This window comes from Typopeltis vanoorti, chromosome 13, assembly GCF_054136105.1.
Source record: "Typopeltis vanoorti isolate ZY-2024b chromosome 13, IOZ_Tvanoo_1.0, whole genome shotgun sequence".
Lineage (NCBI taxonomy): Eukaryota > Metazoa > Arthropoda > Arachnida > Uropygi > Thelyphonidae > Typopeltis > Typopeltis vanoorti.
The window spans coordinates 36,202,932-36,230,497 of NC_143561.1; the positions used below are offsets into that span (position 1 = coordinate 36,202,932).

General features: G+C 35.3%; 1 protein-coding gene and 1 long non-coding RNA gene across 2 annotated transcripts in view; one reads left to right on the forward strand and one right to left on the reverse strand.

Annotated features, from left to right (window-relative positions):
- Positions 1–27,566, forward strand: part of tgo (Aryl hydrocarbon receptor nuclear translocator homolog tgo) — a 439,650-nt gene that overhangs the window by 131,595 nt on the left and 280,489 nt on the right. The window lies entirely within an intron of this gene.
- The window catches only part of LOC150100050 (uncharacterized), a 54,342-nt gene that overhangs the window by 25,612 nt on the left and 1,164 nt on the right, over positions 1–27,566 (reverse strand). The window lies entirely within an intron of this gene.

Here is a 27,566-nt window from a genome sequence, read left to right on the forward strand (position 1 = left end):
TTTTATTCATTAAAAAAAAAAAAACTTCTCCAACCACGCTGCAACACCACTAATCACTTTATGAAATTCCTATTGAATTGTTTGTACATGTCATCCGATATGTCCCTAAAACGGATGTCTTAAGCGAATGAAATTTACAGAATATTTAACTGCATTTAACATATTTGGTATGAAAATAGGAATGAGAAATAACTTCAGCCGTATTCTCAGTAGTGAAGTATAAAACAGTGCACAATTTTGAGTGAAGATAGCAAATTAAATTATGGAAACAGTTAAGGATGGTATAGTGGAAGATCAGTTGAATAAATTTAGGTTGAATACCAAAAGATGGATCTAGCATTATATATCGGACAATGTTCAAGCCAGTTTTAGCATGTGGATCACAGAATTGAATTTAAACAGTTGATCGTAGACTAGGAATCACAGATATCAGGGTTCTAAACGAAATTAGCCACCAGATGGCATCAGTGGCAAAATTATATTAAATGTGAAGATATTTGAATATAAACGACATGATTACTATTCAAGAATGAGTAGCTGGAGGTGATCTAAAAAGAGAAAGTAAGAAAGATTAGCAAATGAAGTGTTTGAAGTAAAAATGGCAGGGAAAAGAAGCTGGTGAAGATCAAGATATAGTTGGGTTGAGTTGACAGAACTTTAGAAATTTGAAATGTAAGATCTGATCAGATCAGAGACTTGAAAATAATAGATCGTTTGGAAGAAAGTTGTTGATCAAAAATTACTTATGAATTAACTTGTGTATGAATTGTGCACACTGGATTGCTAGAATGTATATATCGGATGTTACAGACGGCAGAACGCATACATAGTTAACCTCATTAGAAAAAAAAAAAAAAAAGAAGTAAGCCAGTAAAATACTAACATAAATCCTACTGTATAGCCGTGATGTTTTTTGTTTGTTTTCCTTTAAAAAATTCGATGCAAGGTAATAGGTAATACATATCGGCTTAATAATATTCAAATGGAGTGTAACTTCATAAGTGAAATATACACACTAACAATCTTTTGTGGTACATCCCATAACTGAAATTATTTCATTTTTGCTCCTCTTTTATTTATTTTATTTACTTCAAAATATAAATAGCTGTATAAACATAGCCATTGAAATGAATGCATTTTAATAGCTATGATAAAGCATTTTCTGCTTGAATTTTTCCTGTTATTGTCAACTATAGGATTTAGTATCACGTGTAGTTGTCTTGTACACAGGAAACTAAAACGTGAGATCTAGAAAATCTATGGAAGGAGCACCCCCTTTATATCATTTTAAGGAGTTGAAAGATAGGCTGATTTAAAAGCGACTTTCCTAGGTATATTAGTGCGTTTCAGTTTCTGTTGGTGGAATAGGATGAAACCAAGATATTGAAAAGATTTGTGGAAGGTGGAACCCTCGACTGTAAAACCTCCAGCCCAACAGTTGAGGACGAGAATGCGTGGAGAATGTTGAGGGCGAAAGAGTCAAATATACAGAAAGATGTTCGAAAATAAGTATCTACCATTTCCACGTTATAATTTCTTTTAAAAAATCTTTTTATTGTGCGTCAAATCGATATGAACCTAAAGGAAAAAAAAGTAATGTTATTCACTTACGACGAGAATGAAAAGATTCGCCATAGGTCACCAGCGAAAATTTATATATAATCTTGACTGCAGATTTTGAGGAGCCTAGTGTTTTATATAGACGCTGTAGTAAAAGTTGCACGGTCTGGTGATCTAAAAGGAGCATTGATACTTAGAAAAAAAAAAAAAAAAAAACATTTATAGCGCTGTCGGTACATGTTGAAGATGTCACAGTTAGTTCTAATCTGAGCTAGTTTCTAGGTCACATTAGAACACATTTGATTATTCACAGATTTATCAGCGGCCTGCAGTGATGTGTTCCATTTGTCTACAATTTGAGGAGTGCGTTTTTTTTTTTTTTTACTTGTTAATTTGCAGTAATCACTCAACACTATTAGAGCCTCCGTAGCTCAGTCAGTATAGACGAAGACCTGGGTTCGACTCCCGTCAGTGACGTGAAGAACCTTTATCTGGTCTTTTTCGGCGAAAGGTGAGTTAGCCAGTCTCATACGGTGGTAGGGTTTTTCGTCCCCCCAGAGCAGGCAAACCGGCCCAGTGAACACACATGGATTAGTCATGAATACGTCCCAGCCATATGCCGGTCCCGAGCCCGGATAAAATTGGGGGGTTGGAGAAAGCAATGGTGAACTACCCTGTAAAAATCTCACCAGGAATATTTTGTTGGCAAAGCCACCTACTGTCGGAAACGACTGAAAGGGAAAATCATTCTCAGCACTATCTGAAATCTTTCCAGCTTTTCGAGAGGAAGAGCATCTTCTATTCTGCATTTCTGTTAAATACAGCTCAAAGATTTTCAGTCCGCGGTCATCTATGTCTTTTGATAAGTCTGTAAACTGTGTGTGTGTGTGTGTGTGTGTGTGTGTGTGTGTGTGTGTGTGTGTGTGTGTGTGTGTGTGTGTGTGTGTGTGTGTGTGTGTGTGTGTGAGAGGTATATATCCTTTACAGTATCGAATAATATTTTGAACAGTCAATAGATGTTTGAAGAATATGGTTTTTTTTCTCTCTCTTCTTGTCGTCGTCCTTACTCGATTGTAATTATTACTTGTGGTTTTTATAGACCGCGCCGTTTGGTGATGAATTGGTCACTCACAAAGAAATTATTTTCCTTAATAATGCATTGTAAACATTTGTTTAGTAATTGAACTCTACTTTCAACATAGAGAAAATACTTCACATCCATTTCGTATGCTGACACAAAAGATTGTTTGAATACTTCGACAATAAATTATGCTATGAAGTTATTCTGTTCTTTGAGTAAAAGAAATTAAACGATGATAAATGACTGCTTAACGTATTAGTAAATTGCACTTCACTACTGTAGACTGGGTACTTGCCTTTTGGTTGGAAAGATTTAGTTTCGAATTAAATCTTTCCAATTTAGTTTCGAATTAAATGCTTCTAACCTAATTCAGACTAAACTCAATCAAACTGATAGCTGAAATTCGTTTGTTTAAATTACACCCACGGTTAAGACTACTTGCTTCATTTGCTACAATAGGATTTCTCTGTAATTTGTTGCTTAATCTGAAATGCATTGAAACAAATTTTTGTGCTAAGCGCGGAGCCAGCCTTGGGCTGCTGTCCATCTTGTCAGTTCCTAATTCAAAACTTTGCTCAGTAATGGTTATATTTTATATTTTGATAAGTGTTTATTTTCAACCTGATTACTGTTTTTTTTTTTTGGGGGGGGCAGAACACTGGCGAAGTCTCATTTGGATTGGAGTGTGGTCACTCATTGTGTGGGAGTGCTGATGTGCACAAATCCTACATCACTGCTGCCTGTTCTGTAAGTTTTCCCAATGTACTAACATGAAAAACAGCATAAAAATTATGGTATTACTGCAGTTAAAAAAACTCACAAAAAAGTACAAAAAGTTTTCAAAAAATGTCAAAAATTACAAATAAAATAAAATATACCCAAAAATCCAAGAAAACAAACTTCTATTTACCTCCGGACTTAAACAAAACATTGGAGACTTAATATCATAAACGATGCGTGTCACCACATGCACATCTAAGACTCGGTCAGCCATTCATCACTGGACTTCAGCTGGGTATCCTCTACTACTACAACAACAACTCAACTCAACTCAACTTTCTCCTGTGCATCGTGCATGATGACTTTCTTACGAAAGGTGGAACATGCGCTTTTGTCAGATCTGATATCCCATGATAAAGGTAATTAGATCTTAATTTCCTTTATATTATTTGCTTTGGCTTAAGATTTTCTTGCCTTCCTTCATTTATTCTTCTTAGTTGCTCTCATTTTGAGAAAATTAACTACGCGTAGTCTAATTACCCAAACAGCGAGATGAACTTCCTTGGAGATTTCATCATTCACAATTTCGACTGGCTCACTCTTCTCTGACTTCACAGACCAAAATGGAAGAGAAGCTGAATTATTTGGTGACAATAATGATCTAGCGCAAATTGTTAACCCACCTACCAAAATTGCAGGTAGTCCTTATCATTCTTTTTATACAAGCTTTTACACAGATCGTCCTTTCAGCCATTCTCAGCATCGTATCCTATGATGCTACACTGGTGCCAGTGGGAATGACTGTGATTTATGTGCCTCTTTTCCATGGTCTGATTATTGCTTTCGTTTCCCTGATCTAAGCATTTTCTCTGATAAAATTACTGAAATTGTTTTTGCCAGGATAAATGCATTTATTCCTCCTCCTCCTCCAAATCCCTGATCCATTTCCAAGTTAAAAACTCCAGTCCTTCACTCATTTTACACTACTTGTATCAGCTGGGGGAGAAAAAAATCAGAAAAACTTCTGCCCTATTATATTTACACCTCTCTCTCATCCTAATGGAACAATGGCTACATCCCCTAAAAGTGTATCAGATCGCTTAGCACTCGTCTTCTCATCCAGTTCTTGTTCAGACAAGGTAAATCCTATAATGTGAAACACATACAGTATATGTGGATCACATTATTAAGAAAATAGTATTAAACCTGATATTAATATAGGAAATGTTCAGCTCAGGTTCTTTATGCAGATGAAGTTATGAAGTAAGTCTGCTTCAAGTCGCGTAGATTTTTTAGAAGTAATTAATGTGACAAATTGGATATGAATATGATAAAAAAAATAAATAAAAAAAATAGACAGGAAAATCTGAAATAACAATTGTATCCTCAATAGTGAACTTATAGAAATTGCACTTTTTAGCTATTTAGGCATACATGTTGAACAAAAAATAAATCCAAAAGTATCAAGTTAACAGTATATTCCAAACTATTCAGAACAATTTTATTTTATTGTTCTGAGAATTCGGTTAGAATTAAGACGTCGATCAAAGATTGAAAATCACAGATATTTGAATTCTGAGGAATAAGGGAGTGAACAAATGACATCAATAGAAAAAATCATATTTAAAACAAGGATAGTAAGCCCGGGTAATCTAAGTTGGTATTATCACTTAAATATAATAGGAAATGAAAGATTAACAAAACGGATGCTTGCGGAAAAAAATTACAGGAGATTGAGGTTAAGCTGAAATATAGATGAGTTGATGCAATTAGGAACATTTTGGAAGGTTGAAATGTAAGGGTTGATCATATCAAAGAATTGACAAATAACAGACCCGTTTAGAAGAAATTTCACGATTACGAACTATTCAAAATATTAATTTATTTAGCTCTCCGAATATCTGGTAGGATATAAAGAACTTTATTCAGGACCTTTCAATTGAAGGTTAGTCAGCTGGTATCATACGGAGGTGACAGTTTCCTCCCTGAAATTTGCCCTTTTCATCCCACCAAACAGGCTAACCCTATAGCGAAATGCATGCAATTAACAGGCATATACACTGGCATGATAGCCATAGTTAGGTGTAATTCAAACTAGTTCGTATGGTACACTTCTTGAGAGTGTATATATATATATATATGTACTCTCAAGATACCTATATATCAAGCAGCTGCTTTAAATTATATTTAAATTAAATAAATTCATTATACTTTCCAAACATTTCTTTTAAAATAAGTTGTGTGATTATGAATGAATAACATCGTTTAAATTAAACAAAGACACGCCAGAGAATTCTTGTTTAGTCCGGTTATACTACAATATGGCACAAAAGTTTTGTAAAATTCCGAACAATGCTTTCTAAAATAACTTTGCATGAAATTAGTCTGCTTTCCGTTTCTCCGAATGGAGATAGTTAACTTTCCCTTATATTTTAACAAACGAAAGTGCATAATTTGATGTTTATTTATTGAAGAGAAAGTCAGTTATTCCAGAAATCAGTAAGAAACGTTGGAGAATACTACCAATTGATCATAAACGTTTGAGCAAAGTGGTTTGAAGAAATAGGAAGCAATGAATAAAATAAATGTTATTTATATCAATGAACATCCCGTATAGGAAGTGAGTGACTTTTAGATGATCTTTGAAAAGACCTGGATTCAAATTCCGTCTAGAGAGTGAAAAAATCTTTAAAATGGGCTCTTAGTTGAAGTGGGCGATCTCATACGGACATGGCAGGTTTTTTTTTTTTTTTTTTCCCCTCGGAAACTTGTGTTTTTCACCCATTACAACAGTTGCTTCGACCGTGATTCTGAACATCAGCAAATCATTTTAATTCTTAATATTAAGCGACTTATTTAATGTGCAATAAGAAACGTTTAACTTGGTATTTTTTGAGATATCTGTTCCAATGTATTTTTTTTTTTTTTTAATCCTGTTTTGTTATTTTAAATGTACACCTAATCAGCCATGTCATTTTCAATCTTTGGAGAGTTTTCTTTTCCCATTCAAGTTGTGAATAGGTAAATATTATCCTTGCATTTCCTACAGATTGTTTACATAAATGTTCAGAGTATATCCTGTTCGTTTCTCCTTGATTGAGTTAGTATACACTGCCGTATTTTGAATAACACGGGGATCACGTTACTGAAAATATGAATATTATTCAAAAACGTCATTCCAAGTTTAATTTCCCATAAGAAACAACATCAAATTGCATTCCCTGAGAATCCAAACTATCCTATCGTATTCTGAAATGGATGGAGGAGAGATAAATATAAATTACAGTCGTTCTTACATACTCATCAAAATGAAAGAGTTTACCAAATTAAAATAAATAAATTATAACAAAAAAGAACAAATCTCGACTTGACCTAACTATCTTTGCTGCATAAAGTAAATCCTTTAAATTACGTATGATTTCTCAAATCAAGTGTAAGCCTTTTACTCCCCGTTTTTATTTTTAAACGAAATAAAATATTTCGCTTATTACAAAATGCATTTCATAGAATATTTAAAGAAAAACCTAGGAATTGCAAATTTCAGCGTGTATCGGAGGGAGAGGCAATAGGGTTATCAATTCAATAAATTCATTCTGTTCAATAAATCACAGCAAAATAATATTGTAAATTTTCAAGTAAATAACAAATAGAAACCTAAGTATATGTATATACTTTTTGAATTATAACGAAAATTAAAAGTCCAAAATATTACCGGTAAAAATTGAATAAATTATTTAATTAAAAATATATTAAACAAAAATTTCTTGATTGTCCTAGAATTCACGCCTATTTTCACTGCCGACTTCAAGTGGTGAATAGTGATATATTGATCGGCTGAAAATAGAGAAGGTAACGTGTAAACAGAACACCCGACTCCCACCCTTTCCCCACATTGTGTGTGGGGAGAGGGGAGTCATAATTTGGATAAGGAGGTTTTGGTAATCAGAAAATGCGAGTGGTGCGTTCGAAGCGATTATAAAACGAATGACACTTTAGTCAAATAAGTGTATTCCAAAAAAAAAAAAAAAAATTATGTGGATCCTACCCACGAAAGGCTTCTATATACTTATAGTACATCGCTCGATGAGTGGGCTAAGGATTTTTTCAGTATATATATATATATACTGAAATAGTATGTGTATATATATATATATATATATATATATTGTATTTTTTACATAATCCAGAAGCCCTGCTCTAGAGACCAAACATGGAAATTTTTCAAGCTACTTTTGTGGGGGGGGGGGGGGGCAATAAACAGGACTGTGGGCGATGAAATTCATCTCCCACCTACAATCACAAACATCCATGTCCACAGCGAGATTTGAACTCACGGCTTTATTTGGTTGGAGAGCTGATGCGCCAACTACTCCGTCAGCCAGTGTTTATTCTTTGGCTGCTGCCATTGTAACTTTCATCTGTTGGACTATATGCCTAGTTGGTCTTTCCTTTGTTATTGATTTACGAATGTTGCTTTCTTGTTCTTCAGAGTGTAGGTTTTATTATAAGTAAAAACAAAGGATTTTTTTTTTTTCTGGATAATCCTTAAACTTGTCTGAAACCTAGTACGTACGTCTTTTATGGTCTGTAAAAACCAAAGAAAAATGGATTGTTTATGTTTGATGCTTTACACATGAACAAACGCCATCAATAAAACTGATAATAGTCAAAAATAAACATGATGCACTTATTTATCTTACAATTAACAACAAATGAGTCTGCATTAGCAAAATTAGAGAAAACGACCAATTATGCTTATTATAATCTAATTCAAACTGAAAATATTCATATAGTCGTCGTATGTTACGCTTTCGCGCAGGCCTACACATTTTACCGGTGAACTTCCGTAACCGATAATCCCGCGGAATAGGTTGATTTCTCCTTATTCCTCCCGATAGTATCCCATGTCTGTCGAAGCGTGTGTTCACGGGGCCGGTTTGCCTGCTTTGCGGGAGGGAAACTCCCCAGGATAAACTGGGGTAAAAAACCTTGCCCAAGACCGGCTAACTTGGTTATGGCTGAGGAAGATCCTTAAGCTCCTAACGTCGTCGACGGGAATCGAACCTAGGGCACTCCTTTCTCAGGCATAAGGCCGGAACAGGCCATGCTAGGCCTAAATCCTTGATATACATGATGATGGTTGCAAAGCGCATAGCCACTCGGCTAACCGCGCGGACATTCATATAGTGTGCGTACAAAATCCCCCTAAAACAGACTTCTCTTTATATTCAACACTCGTTACTTGTAATTGAATTGATTCCTAATGAGTGTTATAAAAAAAAAATTTAAAAAAAACATCCAAACAGTAGGTAAAGGTAGATTCTGGTGCTTTGATATTCCTGCAAAGTTTCTTGAAGATTGGTTTCCAGTTTGAGAGATTTGGATAAATCCAGCAAGAATTTAGAATTATTTCTGTATATGCAATTTTTTTAAATCATCGGACAGGCTACTGAGAATGAATCTAGCCTAGCCATTCATCCTCTCAAGAATAAAATATAATAATAATAATAATAATAATAAATAATCGTGATCTACAGAATTCTATGCTGAGAGGTAATTAAAATATGAAAATCACCGAAATCTTCTGTCACTTGTAAAACGTATTCTGTTTCAACACAAATCGATTTTTTGTAGATGTATCATTACTTTGAAAGTTAAAAATTCTCATTTGGTGATCTTGCACACAATCAACAACCTAAAAACGAATTTTCTAATTACAATGATCGATTATGTCGGAATGCGCGAAGACTACTGGTGCAGTGATAACACGTAAGTAAATCAGTTTCCGGTGAAGAGCAAACTCATCTCCAGCTGCCTGAATGTGTTAGGGCTACCGGCAGGTGGCATCTGAAACTAGAAACTGCTTGTTTACCCTACCTTGCGTAAGTAGCACAAGGCCGATCTTAGAAAACCTTTGTTCTTCCATACCTCTTTGTGGACAGATACACCTGCTGTAGTGTGTGGACTGTGGACTTTGAAATCCTTCCCCCCCCCCCCTCCCCGTTTATTTAGTGGTTTCATTGGAAGATGCCAGGAACTTCGGACAGGCAGTGATCAAGAGGAAATCAGAGTCTTCTAGAAGCGAAGTCTTGCAAAGAAATAAACGAATTAAATGCAGAAAAAAAAAGTGTTTTATTCACTCGTAAAATTATATAATGACGAATTGAATTAATTCGGCATGCAAAAATCCTCCCCCCTCAAAAAGAAACTCATGAGGAGTCTATACTTTTATATTAAAAAAAAAAATCAGTGTTAAAGTGGCACATCGTAAAAATTGTGATTTTTTTTTTAATATATATACTGCGTTGTTTATTTGTGCATCTGCTTTGTGTAAGGCCAAGGAATTATTCATGAAAACGCCAATAATTTTCGGATTTTATTATATCAATATCTACTTAAGGCTCCTCTGAATATGCAATTGAAATATGCTTAGAAATTATTACATAGTTGAAATAACATGAAAAACACAAGTAGTTTGCTTGTTTTCGAGCGAGATCATTTGTGCTTTTAATTAAGGACCAAGGGGAAAGTGACCATCGCAGTTTAAGAAAGTGGCAAAACATGTGGAGCCTCCGTTGCTCAGTTGGCATCAACCATGCCCATTGGGTGTGAAAAACCTGGAGAATAACGTCTAGGACGCGAGAACCTTTTATGAGAATTGTTCAACTAAATTCAAGTTAACTCATACGGAGATGGAAGCGTTTACAGACATATAAACTTCGGACAGGCTTCGAAGCAGTTAAGGCTTTCGTAGCCTTAACTGCTTCTGCCGTAATTTAAAAATGTGTAATAAAACAAGAACAATTATATATATATATAAAAAAAGAATTATTGTTTAATTTTTATGTATGCAACACAGCTCTTTCGTGTAGTTCTGTGTTGCCGAGCCGAAGTAGAATTACGTGAAGGCTGTTCAGCAGTAAATCGTGCTTTCGTATCCCACTGTAATGTCGATGTTTGTGAATGTCTTTAGCTGATAGATGAAGTTTACCGCCTTGTGTGTGACCACTACTCTCCTAATATATCGGAGGCTTGAAGTGCTCTGAAGAAGTTCCAAGTTTGACAGTTGGATTTCCTGGTTATTTGATGTGCAGTATTATGATTCTAATAAGGTTTGCAATTTTTCGTGGGTGGAGTTGACATTTAAAAAAAAAATCATTGAATAAAATAATGCGTTCGACTAATTATGCCTACATTTTTAACTTAGTATAAAGCTAAAAATATCTAGAATGATACACGCCTGGAGCTGTTGATAATACAAAAATACAACTTTGACTAAAAATCTTCATATGAAGAAAAGTAATAATTTCTTTTCAAAACTGGATTTTCTAGTTCTAGAATTTTTTTTTTATTTGAAACTTCAGGCAGGATGTAATTTATTCGGTTATCTTATTGTTTACATTAACCATGGGATGTGTTCATACGAACGTCTCTTTTTTCACGTCTGTATATGTATATATTTAAAAAGCCCACCGTGTTTATTTGCGTACTTGCAGTGTTGAGACCACCCAACTTATCGATGGCTTAATGTTGTTGCTGTTTTGGAATTACAACCAAAGCATCTAATGCTACAAGGCCAGTGTATTATGTCTGTTAATTGTGTGTGTGTTCATCTGGCTGTTTTTCTATTTTGTAGAAAGAATGTTAAAAATTGTAAGATTAGAGTTTTGAAAAAGTTTCATACTGCTCTCGAGTGTAGTGTTTCTGAACTGCGTAACTTTTCATCGATGGGATTCGTACTTAAGAAGAAAAAAAAAAATCAAGTTATTACAGTATCAAGTTTTACACAATAAATCGTTGTAAATCTTTTATATAGATTTTGGGAGAAATTCCTTGTTAGCAGGCTTTCCTCTAAAATCTAAAATGGCCAGTTGCATGGTAAAGTATGAAAACATTTTTTCATGAAAATCCATCTGCATTCTGAAGGGGATGATATTTTTGCTGACTGGCAGTAATTTAACTTTGGTTTAAAGGTTTTCTTCAGATAATCAGTGCTATTTATTCCAAAATGCAGTTTTAGAAATTAAAAATGATGATCTTTTCTGGATCTCAATATCCTTTAAGACAGTCATATGTAATTTTCGGTGTACGAAAATATCCACCATAAGTTGTGATATTAATGTCATCACTGCAGTCACTCTTATCAAAATTTTGTGCATAGGACTCATGCCTTAGCAAAGAAAGAATTAAAGGTCATGAAATGTACCCGCTCTCCCCAATAAATATATTAATCCAAACGTCGTCGATGTTATAAGCTTTATGTACCCGAATGAATCACTTCCGATTAGTTTTCTAGGCTTTTCATTCAATCAATTACCATTCCGCTCGGTCAGAAAGTTGGTGCCTTTTGTCACTTTCTAAAGATTGAGATAATCCCATCTCATATGTTAAGAGTCACAGGAATGAGAAAATCGACCGCCTGTTGAAAAATATAAAGATCATATCCTTACTACTAGACTTATTCTGATCTTACGAAGTAGCGTCTACTAATCGTAGGTTATTTGTAAAACCCTAAAGATACTAGATTCATCCGTAAGTTCCGCTCTGCTGTTTGAAAGGTTGGGGAGAAAAAAAAGCTGTGATGTCCTTTTCCACGATAAATTGTGATGTAGTTTTCCTTTCCTACGAACCAGATAACAAGGCGCTAATTTGTGCTGTGGCATATAAATCTCTTCACGTGAACGTCGATTGTCGAGTTAAGTTCTGTTGTCGCTTATTGCGCAGTTTTATATTTTAAACCATTTGATTTTACACAGTAGTTGACTTGGTGACAGAGTTGAAAAATTCGTAGCTAAGTTGCTAATGTGCTCAGTTCTTAACTGAACAACGAATGTCTTCTGACTCTGGATGAAAGCAAGAGGTGAAGTGGAGATAAGCCTTAAACAAATTACAAATTGAACCTGTTTAGAATACTCAACGATGATCCCGTCTGAGGCTCTTATTGAACGGCAGTGCCCATGCGCTCTTCGAACATGAAGGGACTCAAAAAATGCGTCTTCATCATTTGAGAACACTTGATGAAGTGTTAGTCTTCATCATTTGAGAGTGTAATACGAACAAATAAACTTAAAACTTATCGATGGGCACTTGAGTTTAAGTCCTCATTTTTTAAGCAATCTTCAGTTCATGTCGACATTCACACTTCATCTTAGCTTCCATCTCCGCAGAAACCTCTATAGCTTAACCAGTATCGATGATTCCCCTGTCTAGAACACACAGATTTTTTTTTTCCCATCTTGCAAAACAGACAAACCGATCAGAGGAACACGATTAACTTACAGAAATAAAAATGCCCTCAAAGCTTTATTTGATTTGGCCATATTGCTAAATACTACAACTGCTTGAGTTGAAAAAAATGTGCCTGATCTTACGAATTCCCGTTACGGCGTCACTGTTTTTGTGTTCATTTATTATTATATGCCTTATATCTCCTATGATACGCGGCGATTTCCAGTAATAACTACCATGTATAACAACAATCAACTGCAACTAAAAAAAAAAAAAAAAAAAACTTCTTTAGCTGAAGGGCGACATCGTGTGCTTCTAACCCAGTTTTTATCAGCTCTTGATTGAGTGGACAATTATTGTTCATAATTTCCCATCCAATTTCCTAGAAATCTGCAAATCGTATAGTTATTCACTATCAAATGGACACTCAAATTGTAATCTTAGAACAGCTATTACGCTGAGTTTTGCATGTTTATATTTTATAATACATTGAAATGCAAACATCACGAGGAGTCTTCGGCTACCGAACTTTACAAAAAAGGAATCGTGCAGTAGACTTCTGAATGCGAAAATATAAATAGGAGAGTTAAAAAATTAAAGTTTTATTTATAAAATATGATTCGTTTTTATGGCATCGATAAACTTATGATTTGAAGGAAGCTTGCTCTTTTCCACAGTCTCTAAAGTTAGAAATTTTATTTCGTTTAGATCAGATAGGCCTAAATCGAAATTTTAATAGGCAGTGCGGTATTCACCAGTGCTTCCAGTAAGAACAGTTTTTCATTAAAAATCTCAATAGGTTTTCAGTGATCAATTACCATTGATATAATTTACCTATTAATTTCCTTTTTATTATCCGAAAGAAATAGGCGGCATTCTTTTAGCTCTAATTTTTGGAAATCGGTAGATGGCTCGCCTTCCTTCGCTACCTCCGAGTACATTTCTGCCGGTGTGCTAGATGAGTGGTAACGGAATACGATAAAAAAAATGCTGCTCTTTCTTATTCTTTATCCTAACACTAATATTAGGTTTACATATCAGCGGAACCTCGGTAGCTTAGTCGATAACGTTGATGCCGTTTGTTTGAAAAACGTAATTCTGAATTCCGTCTGGTGCACTAAGAATCTTTTAAAGGCTTTTCAACTAAGGGTGACTTGACCGGTCATCATATGATGGAGAATTTTTCCTACCGGAAATTTTTTTTTTTTTTTTCATTCAGCAAAAGAGGCAAACCGGCCACAGGGGGCACACGCAATCGTGCAAGTTGAGCTTATCGGGTTTTTTTTTTTTTTTTTTTTCCCACAACTCAAAAAAAAAAAAAAAAAAAAAAAAAAAAAAATATCAAGCTAGGTTAAAATTTGCGCCAAATTTGTTAATAGTCCCTTTCTGACTTAACGTGCACAAGACAGTTGGTAAAGAAGTTTCGTGGGATAAAATAAAGTGTCGGCATACTTTTATGCATGCCCACGGAACTGTTTATGGCCAAACTAACATTGGTTTCTACGTTGTCATCGTAGAATCGCGTTTCATTGAGCTAACCGACTATCAGAAGTATACGAAGAAGCATATCTCAAGATCATAGTGAAATAAAATAAATAAGGTTAAACACTTGTTCTATAAAATGCAAGTAAAAAGAAAATAATGACTAAACCGAGGTTTTAAGAAAACTCAGAAAAAACTCCAGTTATGATATTTATCAGATTTAACACATTTATCAAAATCGATTACAGTTTATATAAAGCAGACAAAAGTCAGTAATATCCTTGACATTTCACAGATTTTTTTTTTTAGTATTTGCACAATCTTCATTGATATCTGTTGTACTATCCGATTGTATCACTGTTAATCGTAACATGTGCAATGCAATTGTGCTTTGTGATTATTCAAATTAAGGGGATATTAAATCCCACATTGTTTTAAAACCGAATAAAAAACTCAAAGATTGGAATCGGAGAGTTTCATGCCAACTATAAAAGTATCGGCGGTTACTAGCGTGAGCTAATGCAAGTAGTCCTAGTACGTAGTACAATCTCAGGCAACGAGTTGCCTGAGTTGCCTTGTACTACGGACTAGGACTACTTGCATTAGCTCACGCTAGTAACCGCCAATACTTTTATAGTTTACTATATTCGGCATGAAACTCTCTGATTCCAATCTTTGAGTTTTTTATTCGGTTTTAAAACAATCTGGGATTTAATATCCCCTTAATTTGAATGATGTTTATATCGCCGAAATGAAGCCTGTTGGCTCTTTATATTTAAGTGCTTTTTGATATTTAAGCTTCTTATCATTGAATACTATTGTTTTCTTTCAAAACCTTGGCGTTTACCTATTACGGTATATTAACTTCTATGTTAATCCGCATTAACAGACTGAACTATTTGCGGGTGACATAGATATCATTCAATCAATTTCGTTATTGATGAGTTTAATAATACAGAGAAAAACATTTCGGTTATTGCATGCTTCGTCAGATGCAATAGATGATAAGCCAGTTTGGCGTATATAGTTAATGTTTAATCTATATACAGGACCATTGGAAACCAAAATTCTCCACCAGATGTCTTGCACAAATGAAGTCCTCATTCATATTAGTAATCACCTTTCACCTTACCGTGCCTCTTAAGGTTGGTTGAATTACCACCTGGAACAATGGAGAAAGATTGTCGGCTTAATTGTGTAGTGCATAGTCCGCTAAACATGCAGGGGCTGGACGATGTTGACACACAGTTTTACACTTTGCGGGAATGAGAAAGCGTCGGATTTTGCCGACGTACAGTAATTCACATGTGCAAAGAATGTGGATCGGATTTTGTATCTTCTGTCAATAAAGAAATCTACTCATCTCTGGATCTTGGTGTTAAGCTTGGCATTGTTGATGATCTCAAATCATCATGTGTGTGTGTAGGAGCCCCCGTAGTTCAGTTAGTATCGACAGTGCCCTTCGGTTGGAAAGAACTGGGTTCTAATCATTTCTAGGATGCAAAGAACCTTTATCGGGGCTTCTTCAAGGGAAGGTGAATTAGCCGATCTCATACGGAGGTCGAGAGTTTCCGAAGGAAGGAAAACCCTTCCTTCGGAAACTCGTGTTTTCCACCCTGCAAAATAGGCAAACTGACCAGAAGAACACACGCAAATTGCAGAGATAGCTCACAATTTAGATATTAAATCCTTTACCATAAACAGTATTAAGGTTTCAAAGATCCAAGTTATAATCTCTTGAGCCTAATACGAAAGAGGAAGTCGGGCGATTATATATCTCCACAGTAGACGATAACAGTGGTGAAATCATCACCTGAATTACATACACTGGCGTCCAAAAGCTAATGACGAACTACATTTTTACCTCTATATGAAAAAATGTTCATGACTACAGCCAAATATGGACAAATTTATCGCCAAGATGCTAATAAATTATATTATACAAAAAATGTGTTATAAATTTCGTACAATGAAATTGCAATATTTTTGGCAAAAGTTACAAATGTCCTAAGGGCGTAGTTAAGGAATTAATGTACAATGCTTACAGAAACTTATGCGGAGAGAGACATTTCGGTATGGAACATGTCCACCCAAAACTCCGATTCAGCTCTCACGACGTCGTGCGATGCTTAGCACCAAGTGATTCAGGAGTTCAGGCAAACTGGCCCACCCTTCCTTCAGAGCAAGGATAACACCTTATTTATTTTCTGGAGGGAAATTTCGAGCAGTAAAATTGCGCCAAACGTGTTCATGGGGGGGGAGGAGTTGAGATCTGGGGAGCGTACTGGCCAGCCGATTCGATTAATATCCTCGGTCTCCAGAAGCATCTCTGCTGCTCGTGTACGATGTGGTGTGGCATTGTCATCCATAAAAATAAATTCTTAGCCTACAGCACCACGGAACAATTGAACGTAACGTTGAAGAACTTCGATGCAATATCGTTCATCAGTCATAGTCCCTTTTTCCAGCACTTGTAGCTCGGTGCGTCCATAATGTCTCCAAGCACTGCTGAGACATTATACTTAATAGTTTAATTATGTTTAATAGACACACTATCTATCTCTTTCAAGAACATTCTCACGATTGTAAGCAGTACCACTTTCACGCTAGATCAAGTGTCGTCCAGAATCGGAGGAAAGACTAAAACGACTCTCACCTGTAAAGAGAACATTAGTCTTTCCTCCGATTCTGGATAAAGTGACATGACTACAGGCCTTCTGGCGTATAGGCCTACTTGTCGCAGACGTCTTTCCACAGTTTGTCGAGATATGCCATACTGGTGCTTGAATGGAGCCGACTTACAAGCTGACCTGTCGTGGTGGGTCGATTACGTTTTGCTGTTACAACCAACAATCTGTCTTAATGCTCGGTGGTAGAGCGAGGGCGACCTCTTAGCAAACGTCTGGAAATTTCAATCCATTGGTTTGAAACGGTGCCCAGAGCATGGATACAACGCTATGTGCGATTCTAAACTCTGGCAATATCAGTAATTCTGCGACCTATTTGAAGCTTTCCAATAATTCTCCGCATGAAATCATCTAGATCAGGGATTCTCAACCTATGGTATGCGTACCACTGGTGGTACGAAAACAGATTTGCTTACTGGTACATCTAATACCTTGAATTAAATATAGTGGTACGCCACTGGAAAAGGTTGAGAACCCCTGATCTAGATGATGTCTTTGAAAGAAAAGACATCCAAGTTTGCAACTTTGCAACAATCTCCCTTTCCTTCACTAAAAGAGCTTTCTTCAAACATAATTCACTTAGCATAGCTTTTTGCCTTTCATCCTTTTGAGGAACATGACCGCTTTGCGCGCGATTCGAAAATTTGAGTGTATACCCGCTTTCTACTCGAAATCGTCAGTTATCCAAATTGCCACCAGTTGATTCGTCTGAATTTGCTTTGTAATCTTCAGAAATAGTATTCATCCTTAGGATTTGGACACCACTTTATTAAATGTAATAAATTAGAAATGAATGGAATTCGAACATCCTGTTATTCTCATTATATCGTTTAGTCAAGATTCACAAACTCGATGTTACTATTAAAATTCTTGATAGACAGCATTAATTCTCCTACGTCATTTATTAAATAAGCTGGTTGCTTGATTAGACTTGTGCTTTCATTACGCTAAACTGGCAAAAGAGACACCGTCTTGCGTTCGATTCTAGTCAGCAACTACAGAAATTTTTTTCTAGGCTTTACTCTTCCAGAAACTCGAATTTTTAACTCCACAGTTCAGAGAAGTCAGCCGTAGTATTCACACAATCCTAGTAAAATTAGGAGCATGAATCTGCTGGAATTGTCGTACTCTCGTTGTAACTGTAATCCGTCGGTAATCATGTACTCGACTACCTGTAAAGATCAAGGGTAGTTATCCACCGATTTCCAAAATTTAGGACGAATAAAAAGGTGTTAGAAAATTAAATTCACTTATTTTCTTTTATATGCTTCTCTAAAGCCATCTGGGACAGGCGACATAATTCTCAAAAAATTTCGATTGAAACAAATTACTGCACACAAGTATCCATGCTTCCCCATCTATCCATATTTTTCATTTGAAATAGTATTAGATATATAATCACATTTATGTATGGTCATTCCATGAAAGACATCCCTATGATGAATGGAAATACGAGGATGGTCTGAAAAGCTCTCGGCCTAACAACGAAAAAAGGAATTTATAATTTCAAAACTATTTTTCAACATAATCTCCCTTAAGACATTTATTTTAGTGATGCTCTAGCGCCATTATCCTGTCCCTGCAGTGGTTCTCAGTAAGATCTGAAAAATACCCCTCTACAGCTGCAATCACCTCTTGATTCGAAGAAAAAAAAAAACGCTGACCAGCGAGGTAGATTTTTAGAAGAGATAGAAGTCAGAGGGGGCCAAATCTGGGGAATAGCGTGGATGTTCCAACAATTCATAGTGCAGATCCCTTAATTTTCCCATTGCCAAAACACTTTTTTTGTCCTGATGAAAGATGGTTTTTTTTTCTTCTGCAAACCAGGTATTTTCTCGCGAATTTTTTCGTTTAGTCTGGTTAAAACAGCGGAATAATATTCTCCGGTTATTGTTTTACTCTTTTCAAGATAATTAATAAACAAAATGCCTTTAGCATACCGAAACACGATGCCATGATCTTTCCTGCTCATGGAACCGACTTTGTCTTCTTTGGCGTTGAACAACCAGCTTATGTCCACTGTTTGGATTCTGGTGTGTAATGGTGAATCCAAGTCTTATCCATATTAATAAATCGATGCACAAAATCAGTTTTATTCTTGTTAAAACGCTCCAAGCACTGTTCAGAGATTTTCATGCGAGTGCGTTTTTGATCTGCTGTGAGCAAGCGCGGCATCCATCTTGCGCAAAGCTTTTTCATTTGCAATTCTTCATGCAAAATATATCCTACATGTTCTTTTGAAATGCCTATAGTCTCAGCAATTTCATGCACTTTGACTCGCCGGTCATCCAATACTGTATCGTGCACTTGATCAATGATTTCTGATGTCGTTACACATTTTTTGGACGTCCTTCACGTGGATCATCTTCAAGGCTGGGTACGGCCATTTAAACTCGGCAGCCCATTTCTTAATTGTCAACGTTTACTCTTCGGTGGGAAGGACCTTACTTCTAGTCCCATCTAGAACGTGAGAAACCTTACTAGGGCTTTTCTCCCGTAGATGAATTAGCTGGTCTCGGATGGAAGGGATAGAAGTTCGCATCCTTGACATGAATCGAATCAAGAGGCGTGTGTCCTGCCTAATGGATATATACTTCTTTCTGAAACACTTGAATGTATTGGCTTTCTCATGTTATGATAAATCTTATAGTAGATGGATTCAGTGTCGGGTGCATTTAGTATTATAAAATTATTAAAAAAAAAAACTTATTAGCTTAAGTTTTAAAATGGTACTCAAATGTACTACCTTCTAAACTAGTGATTTCTTCCTTCCCGAGATCGTAATGAAATCATATGCGGAAAAGATAGCAGTACTGATTTTAATTATACTTTATTAAACAGCGATTTCTTCTGTGCACCGTAAATTAGCAGTTGCATGTGTTTCCATTTCTTTCTTTATTTATTTATTTTTTCTCAGTTTAGATTATACTGCAACCATTTTCCAATAATTATCTGATCTCCTAATTATTGCGCATGCCAGAATGCCAGTGGTTAAATTCATCTGGGGCCTGGCCCCGGAACGTTTTTCTGTTTTGTGACTTTTCTCCCTTTACGGTAATTATGCCTACATGACAGTTTGTGTGTAGTTTCTGAAGAGAAAGAAGTCTGTAACGAATCCACAGAAACAGGATTCCCATCAGTTGCAATGCGATAATATTAATACATTGAACGAAAGGAAAGATTTGCCGACTTGCTGGACACTCGACCAGTGGATAGCATTCAAAGGTAAATACAACTGATTATATTGTTAGGACGAAGATTTAATTAATAAATAAAAAAAAAAATGTGCGACAATCTAGCAGCAGCCTCAGTATGATCAATATTTTAACGGCTCTGGAGCTTATTCGTTTAGAATTTAACCACTGCAGAATGCTAAAGAATAGCATATTACCTTTTACTTAACTTTCCCTGCCACTAAAAGCACCACTTGAAATGTGTATACTCTTTCCGTAAATTGTCTTTTCATCCTGTTTTCATTCCTTTAAAACTCTTTAAACCCTCCATCGCTATTTCTTCTTGCAGGTAAGTGATTCTTTCACGACCACATCGAAATTCTTATTCTGCGGCTTTTATGATATCGAACCGTGGCTTTTAATCCTCAATTCGTGCTGTCGTCCTTTCCATTAATAATGGCATTTTGCTCGTTATGTTATTACGTTATCCTCTGACATTTCCTTGTCACAGTCGCCTGACACTGGAACAATACCAATAAATAATAGTTGCTTTTTTTTCTGTCTTCTACTTTGATACTTCCCGTTTTTGTCGTTATAATTAAGTGAGCGGACCTTTGACATCAATTGCCTTACTTTAAGTTCGGTGCGCACTGCCAGACCGTTGAAAATCCTTATGAAATCATTCTTGACCTCAAATTAAATAACTAGTTGTGAGTATCTCTGCACGGCCCTATTAAAGCCAATTACCTCAGACCGTCCAGGATGGCTAACGTGTTCCTGAGTGTTGGCTTCTTGGCCAATTGTAGTTATGCTACTCCGCCCTCTTGAATACAAAGCCTGCGGTAGTGTAGGTGTTCGAAGAGAGAATGGCTGAATAGAAATTGGTACATGGCCTAAATTAGAATATTGTACAAACTGTGTAGGCAATGTTTTACATTCTATACATTTCAAATTTGTGTTTTGCGATATTTGAAAGGTAATTATTTCGTATTGAATTGAGTAAAATTTCATCACAGTTTGTTTATTAACCATCTTGCATTCCGTGTATAAGTTTTTTTTTTTTTTTTTTTTTTTTACTGATGTCCTGATCAATCTCTTATGAATAGATTTTTGAGCCTTAAATGAACAGTCAGCTCTGCAGCCTTTATGAGCGTATTTATTCATCTTTATATTTTTATTTATTTTCTTTATGCCATATTCCTTAATCTTGTTCAAGATTTCCACTAGACAAAACTGTTTTTCTTTTTAGGATAGGGTTAGCTGCTAGGTTTTTTTTTTTAACACACTAATAAAAATACCTTATCGAAAATATCAAATTAAGAGAAAAATCCATATTTTGGTTAAAGTGATCATAGTTTTTAACTTTTATATAAAAAAAAAGGATATCAGAATATTATGGATTTAAATTATTACGTGGATACCTTTTTTCCCCCGAATTTTTATGATATTTGATATATATTGCTTCAAGATTGTAATAGCACAAAACAAAAAAAAAAATCAATATATTTTACGGTAAACAAATTTAAGTTAGCGATTCTGTGTAGCGGGAATAAGATAAATGTAAATCTATAGCTGGCGTGATTAAAAGAGGAAAATATGAAGGTGAAGAGAAACTCGTGAAAAAGTGGGAGGAAATCGCAAAAATCGTAAAGGAATAGGATAATACTGAAAGGGTTTTAAGTCACCTCTCATCATGCATCAGCGGATTCCAACTAGGAATTTAAGGCTTTTCCTCAGCTGTAGAATTTGTGCTAATATAGTATGCAATTGACTCTACAGTACGTACTCGAGTCTTTATTGAGGCCATGAGGTTCATTTCGCAGTGTTCTGGAATACAGTGACCAATACTAATACGCACACTTAAAATTATATGGGTGCATAGGATGGTTTCCAGAGGGAATGCTATTCATCATCGTGCACTGCACTATCTGTTAAACGTGGCGAAGGCCAAATGAAAAGGAGTACTTTTCGTTTGGACGTGGACATTTTGTCTGGTTGCTCGCAAAAATGAACACCCAACTTAATGTCATCTTTCTTAACAATTTAGTACTTCTTATGCTGTATAGCATATGGAAATGATCCAGTTAAGTACCAGTTCAATAATACACTGTTTCCTACTTCAAGGAATTTGATGACATGTTTTTTTAGTAAATGGACTGTACAGATTAGACTGGCCTGAATCCTGAAATGAATGCTATGGAGCATCTTTCGGAAAGAAGATGCTCCATAGCATTATTTTTTGCAACTCAGTTTAAGCTATAGATTATTTCCTGCCAGCACATCACGTGTGCAGCGATATCTTTAAGGCTTTTATTTATATTTTAGCTTTAGATTTCATAAGAGCTTGTCAGATTGTTTTACAGCGGTTGGTCAAACTAACTAGCTTGATCGTGGAGATATACCTTCGGTTCATGGTATATCTCCAGGTTGGATTGAGTTGGATCGAGTTGTTTCGAATGTATACATAGAAGTAGTTAAAGTTCTGTTTTCAATTTATTATTATTATTATTTTTTTTTTTCAATGTTCATCCCATGCACAAGTTTTCCTTTGGTCAACTTATAGTATGTTGGCGCCATGGATTTGTTAGTCATTACTTATGTTAATTTATAGTTGTTGCGTCATTCAATGGAACTTTTTTTTCCACTCTAGATTATATTTTTCCTGTACATATATTGCTTTTGTACAAATTCCAAATAGTTCTTAACTTCCCATATTTTAGATCGTTCCTTCAGACTCCACCCAAGTTAGTCTCAGCTTAATAAAGAATTATCAAAACAAGAGGTTTATTATTACAAATTCTAATTTAATTCATTGCGTATACATCGTTCCTTCTTCCAGTTTTAAGAAAGTTGATTATATTGCGAGGTCTTCGAACTCAAGTTTATTGTAGTAGTTGCAGTGCTGATTCTTTGTAGCTGCGTGGATATTACGAGTAACAATGTTTAAAGAGAATTGGACAGAAACTAAACATATAGTACTTCTCCTTACTTTAGCCAGCCGAAAGGAGTACCTTCGATCGTAATCTCGACGTCGTTCGACAACAGGGTTTTTTTTTTTAAATCTTTCAAAAAAGAATTTCAGAATGGATCAAAAATAGACTTGGAAAAAGCTTTAGAGGAGCAGCGTTAGGAGATCTTGTTAAAGGATGAGATTTTGCAGTTGGAAAAGATTATTCATGGCGTGCTTCACGATTTAGTTGCAGTGCGCTACTTCTCTTGAAGGATGGACAAAATCAAAGTTATTTGAACGTTTTTAAACCGAGACTTCAATTAAAATCTAATTTGGAACCACTTTAGATTTATCAATATTATTTGCTGATTTCTTATAAACCATTAAACTTTTATTTTTAGCCTCAAATTTTCGAAATAACGAATCGAAAAATCTTCTGGATCTGTAAATCGGGAATGTTAAAATCATTACATAATCGCCTCATAGTAAACAATAAGTATACCATTCAATGCCTTAAATTGACGTACTTTACTGTTCATCTTTTGGAAAAGAAAACTTTTTTTTTTTATGGTGGAATTTTTTTGTGGAAACAGGATGTGTTCATTTGGATGTTATCATAATGGCCATCAGAAAGAACATAATGAACAAATTTCAGATGCGCCATTTATATCCAGTTTTTTTTAAAAAATTAAAACTTGTTTGCTATGGATTCTGAGGTCAAATTCTTCTTTGGATCTTTTCGTTTTATGTTCGTATTCTTCCTATTAAAAGAGAGAGACATATCAGAACAGTTTGATATTCTAAAGTTAGCAAACGTGCTTTTGATCGAATCTCTCACAAATTAAGTCTTGAACATCCTTCCAAGACTGACAAGCTTACTAATGAGATAATCTTTATTCTTTCCTCGAACATTCAGTTAATTCAAATGTGTAGTTGTTGCAACAAGTCCTTTTTTTCCTGGAATTGGAACTTCCATGTAAGCCTTGCTTTTGATTTTCCGTAATTATTTAATATTTAACTAGTAGTCTAGGCTCGTCCTGCTCTCTCTCTCTCTAATAAACTAAAAACAGCATAAATCTGATGAACAAGAACTGTATAAATATAGATATAAGAAATAAAATAAAGTTTTAAAATTTATTCCTCTTTCCGTTCTGTTAGATTTTCCATCGCATTTCTGTGCCTGTGTAGCTCTATGAAAATAGCGTTTTCATCCATTGTACTAGGTTTCCCGAAGAAAGACCGTTATAGGTTCGATTCTAATTACCGACTAGAGGAACCATTTGGCCAGAGTTAGTCGATCTTTGGTGCGGTTAACTTTTTAACACCTCATCTCAAAAATCGGTTGTAGAACGAACTCACACTGGTATAGATAACGTTACATAGAATAGGACCATGAGATGGCGGAAGTTGGGTGCCGTTCTCACTCTTTCTTGAAAAGCCTTGATTCATTCATAGCTTAGATTCACTATCAGTGAAGGCTGGAAATTAGCTGCTCACTTTTCTTCAGAAAACGTGAGTTGAGACTAAAAGGATCTCTGCTACTCCCTTTGGGAATAAAAGATGTTAAAAGAACTTATTTTTTTACTGTTTGTTCATTGATTTTTAAGACCTCGTAAACGAATAATTTATTTCCCCCTCCCTTTGGCATACATAAAAGATTTTAAATGACTACGGGTTTCTTTTAAACTGTTACCATTACAAAAATCGACAACAATTTGATTTTTTTTTTTTTAATTTAGTTTGTGACCCTTCAATTTCATATCGTTATACCCTACTAATTAGTGATCACAGAACTCTTGTTTTAAATGTTACTGCACTTATGCGTTAAAAATTGTATATTATCTTCTTGAAAAAAAAAAAACCACTATATTTTCAAAAAATACGTCAAATATTTTTCTATTAATGATGTGCACGGAATTTCATAAAATTGTATGTGGGATTGCAGGGAGACTCCATAGAGTCTAATTTACCGGAGGAGGAGAATTCAGAAGAATATCATAATACATCCGAGCACCTTAGGAACAGTCTAACGCTCTTTAAATTATTATTTTATTTTATTTTTTTTACTGTTATTTATTAGTATACCATCAATTAGTAACAGAAAGTCAAAATTCTTTTCTCCCCCCCCCCTCCTCATTTTCTAGTTGTATTAATCCAGTTCAATTGCGAAGAGCAGGTTAAATATTGTTGATAATGGCATAAAATTCCTTATGTGATGTTTTTTTCTCCATAAACTCGTACTTTTTTTTTTTAAATTTAATGTGTGGGTAATATTGCTGCTATCAATAACCGTAAAATAGCCAACTCATATTAGCAAGATAGATGGAATCGCACTTCAATAACAGTTGGATAGAATTGTTTGCAAAATTGTATATTTTTTTTTTCTTTTTTGTAATTGCATAAATTGATATCACACTTTAGTCCTGTTCTAGTAAGCCATTTATATTGAAAAAGTGATCCACTTTTGTAAGAGGTCCTTATGAATTCGTGGTATATATAGTGACAACTGTATCTATCCACATTGTAAGACAGCATATTTAGATAGTATATTTGGTTCCCTTATTGGTCTATATAAAATTCAGGAACAAACAAAAAAAAAAAACTGAAAAGATAACCTTGAAAATTTAAAAATATGCTGTTTCCAGGATCGGGAGAGAGTTTCTGAAAGGTTCCGTTTTAATACGTATGGCATCGAATTATATATACATATATAATAGAAGCACGAATCTTTTTAATCTCATTAGTTGACTCTTCGTAAACTTTCTTTGGTAAATAACTGTTGACGGTATGTAAATGATCTTCATCTGACTTATTTCGTATTTATAATTTTGCTTGTTGGAGATCTGTCACTTTTACCCCTCTTTACGGAAGTAAGAGATTGGGCAAAAGAGTCAGCACGTGTATGGAAATTGAAGAGGAGAAAAAAAACTCGCCGTTGTAGGTAGTTACCAGAGAGAGAGAGTTTAGAAAATGCAAGGAATAAGATGGAAATTTGCTCAAGAGACTTTTGAACCTTATCACATCATATGATTTGGAAATATGAAAAGCAACAACATTCCTGAACTTCATGGAGAGAAGCGGAAGAAGATATTGTAAAGTATCTATCCCTCTTTTTTGTTCTGCGTTATCGGTAATGATGATCTTAACCTTACACGTTTAGATAAGATAGCAAATTAGATGAAATTCACTCTTATAATTAAGAATTAGTAGTAGGAACTTCAATTTGCCTTTAACTAGGTATAACATGCGCAACGTTTTCATTTGTTTACTTCCCATCATTTGGAACTTCTTAGCGTGTGCTCTTTATTATGATTCTGTCTATTACTTTGGAATTTTAGCTTTCCTCAAATCAGGCACTTATAAGCAAGCCTGTGTTTATGATACTAATCATTATTGTACAGGAATCTTTCTTTCCACACTTGCATGAACTTCATTGTTCTTCTCGAAAATCTACAATTTTGTGTTTGTATTGTCTCCAGTCCAAAATCCATAGTAATATATCTTGCAAACATTTGGTTTAGAGAGAGAGAGGATGATAATATGAGTCAGGTATTTTGCACCGTTTTCCTATAGATTTGTTCACCATTTCCACATCGGGTGTCGAGATTTTCATACGATTCTTCTCAGGATCCTATAGTCCATTGTTGTTAGCTGCGTAGGTAGTCCTACGCGTTTGTCAGCTAAAGGGTGATGTAGTCTTAATAACGTCACGAACGGATAAGCCACCAATAGGGCATCACGTGATAATTACTTCCCTTGTCATTGATAATATAGAACATGTGTGCTGTAGTGTCAATGAAACGTGCACATTATCAGTATATTTCATTCAAAAACAGTTACGTCCCCAGTATTGATTTGAACATGCATATATAATATATAAAAAAAAAAAATTAGTGACAATCGAGGAATGATGCAAAGTAGCACCGCAGAGAAAACTCGTAACGACGCACATTGTAGTAGAACACCAGCCTTGTAAGGTGTGTGTGTGAGTATCATATAAGAGTGCTGAAGTTGTAGTAGGTGCAGAAATCCATTGAAGACTTGCTATTGAGACAATTTTGCTCTGACGACGCCTATTCAAGGGAATCCATACATCCAAAAGCTTCCTAACAAGTGCCACTGATGGAAAACTAAATATCCTTCACGTTTATTGATGAGAACTTTGAAGTGGCCCCAAACCTCTTCTCAACAGCAGAGGGTAATTGCCATTGAAGTGGCAAACCATGTGCAGCTTAGCCACGGTTGCATTGTGAAGCCATCTACAGTAAGCTTTACTTCCATAAAGTTTATGAAAGATGGATTCCAAATAGGTCACAGACGTACAGAAGCATAGCAGTTTAGGCATCTGCTATCGTCTTTTGAACCGATATTTGAAGAAAATTACTTCTTTCTTAGGGCGTTTTCAGTGGTGACAAATGTGGATCCATCACTACAAACCTGATTGTAGGCTACTGTAAGTACACTCCAGACTTGACTTCTTTGGGGCGCTGGACCGTATGGAGGATGATGCTATAGAACCGTGCCTTTTTTGGGGCCACTCGGAAGCACATTCAAATGATTATCTGGTAGTAGTGTAGAGGTGGAGACGCTACCTATCTGTCGCCAAGTGTACTCAAAACAATGGGAACTTTTAAGATAGTATGCATGTGTACTACCTGTTGTTGTCGTCATGCTAATTTTAATAA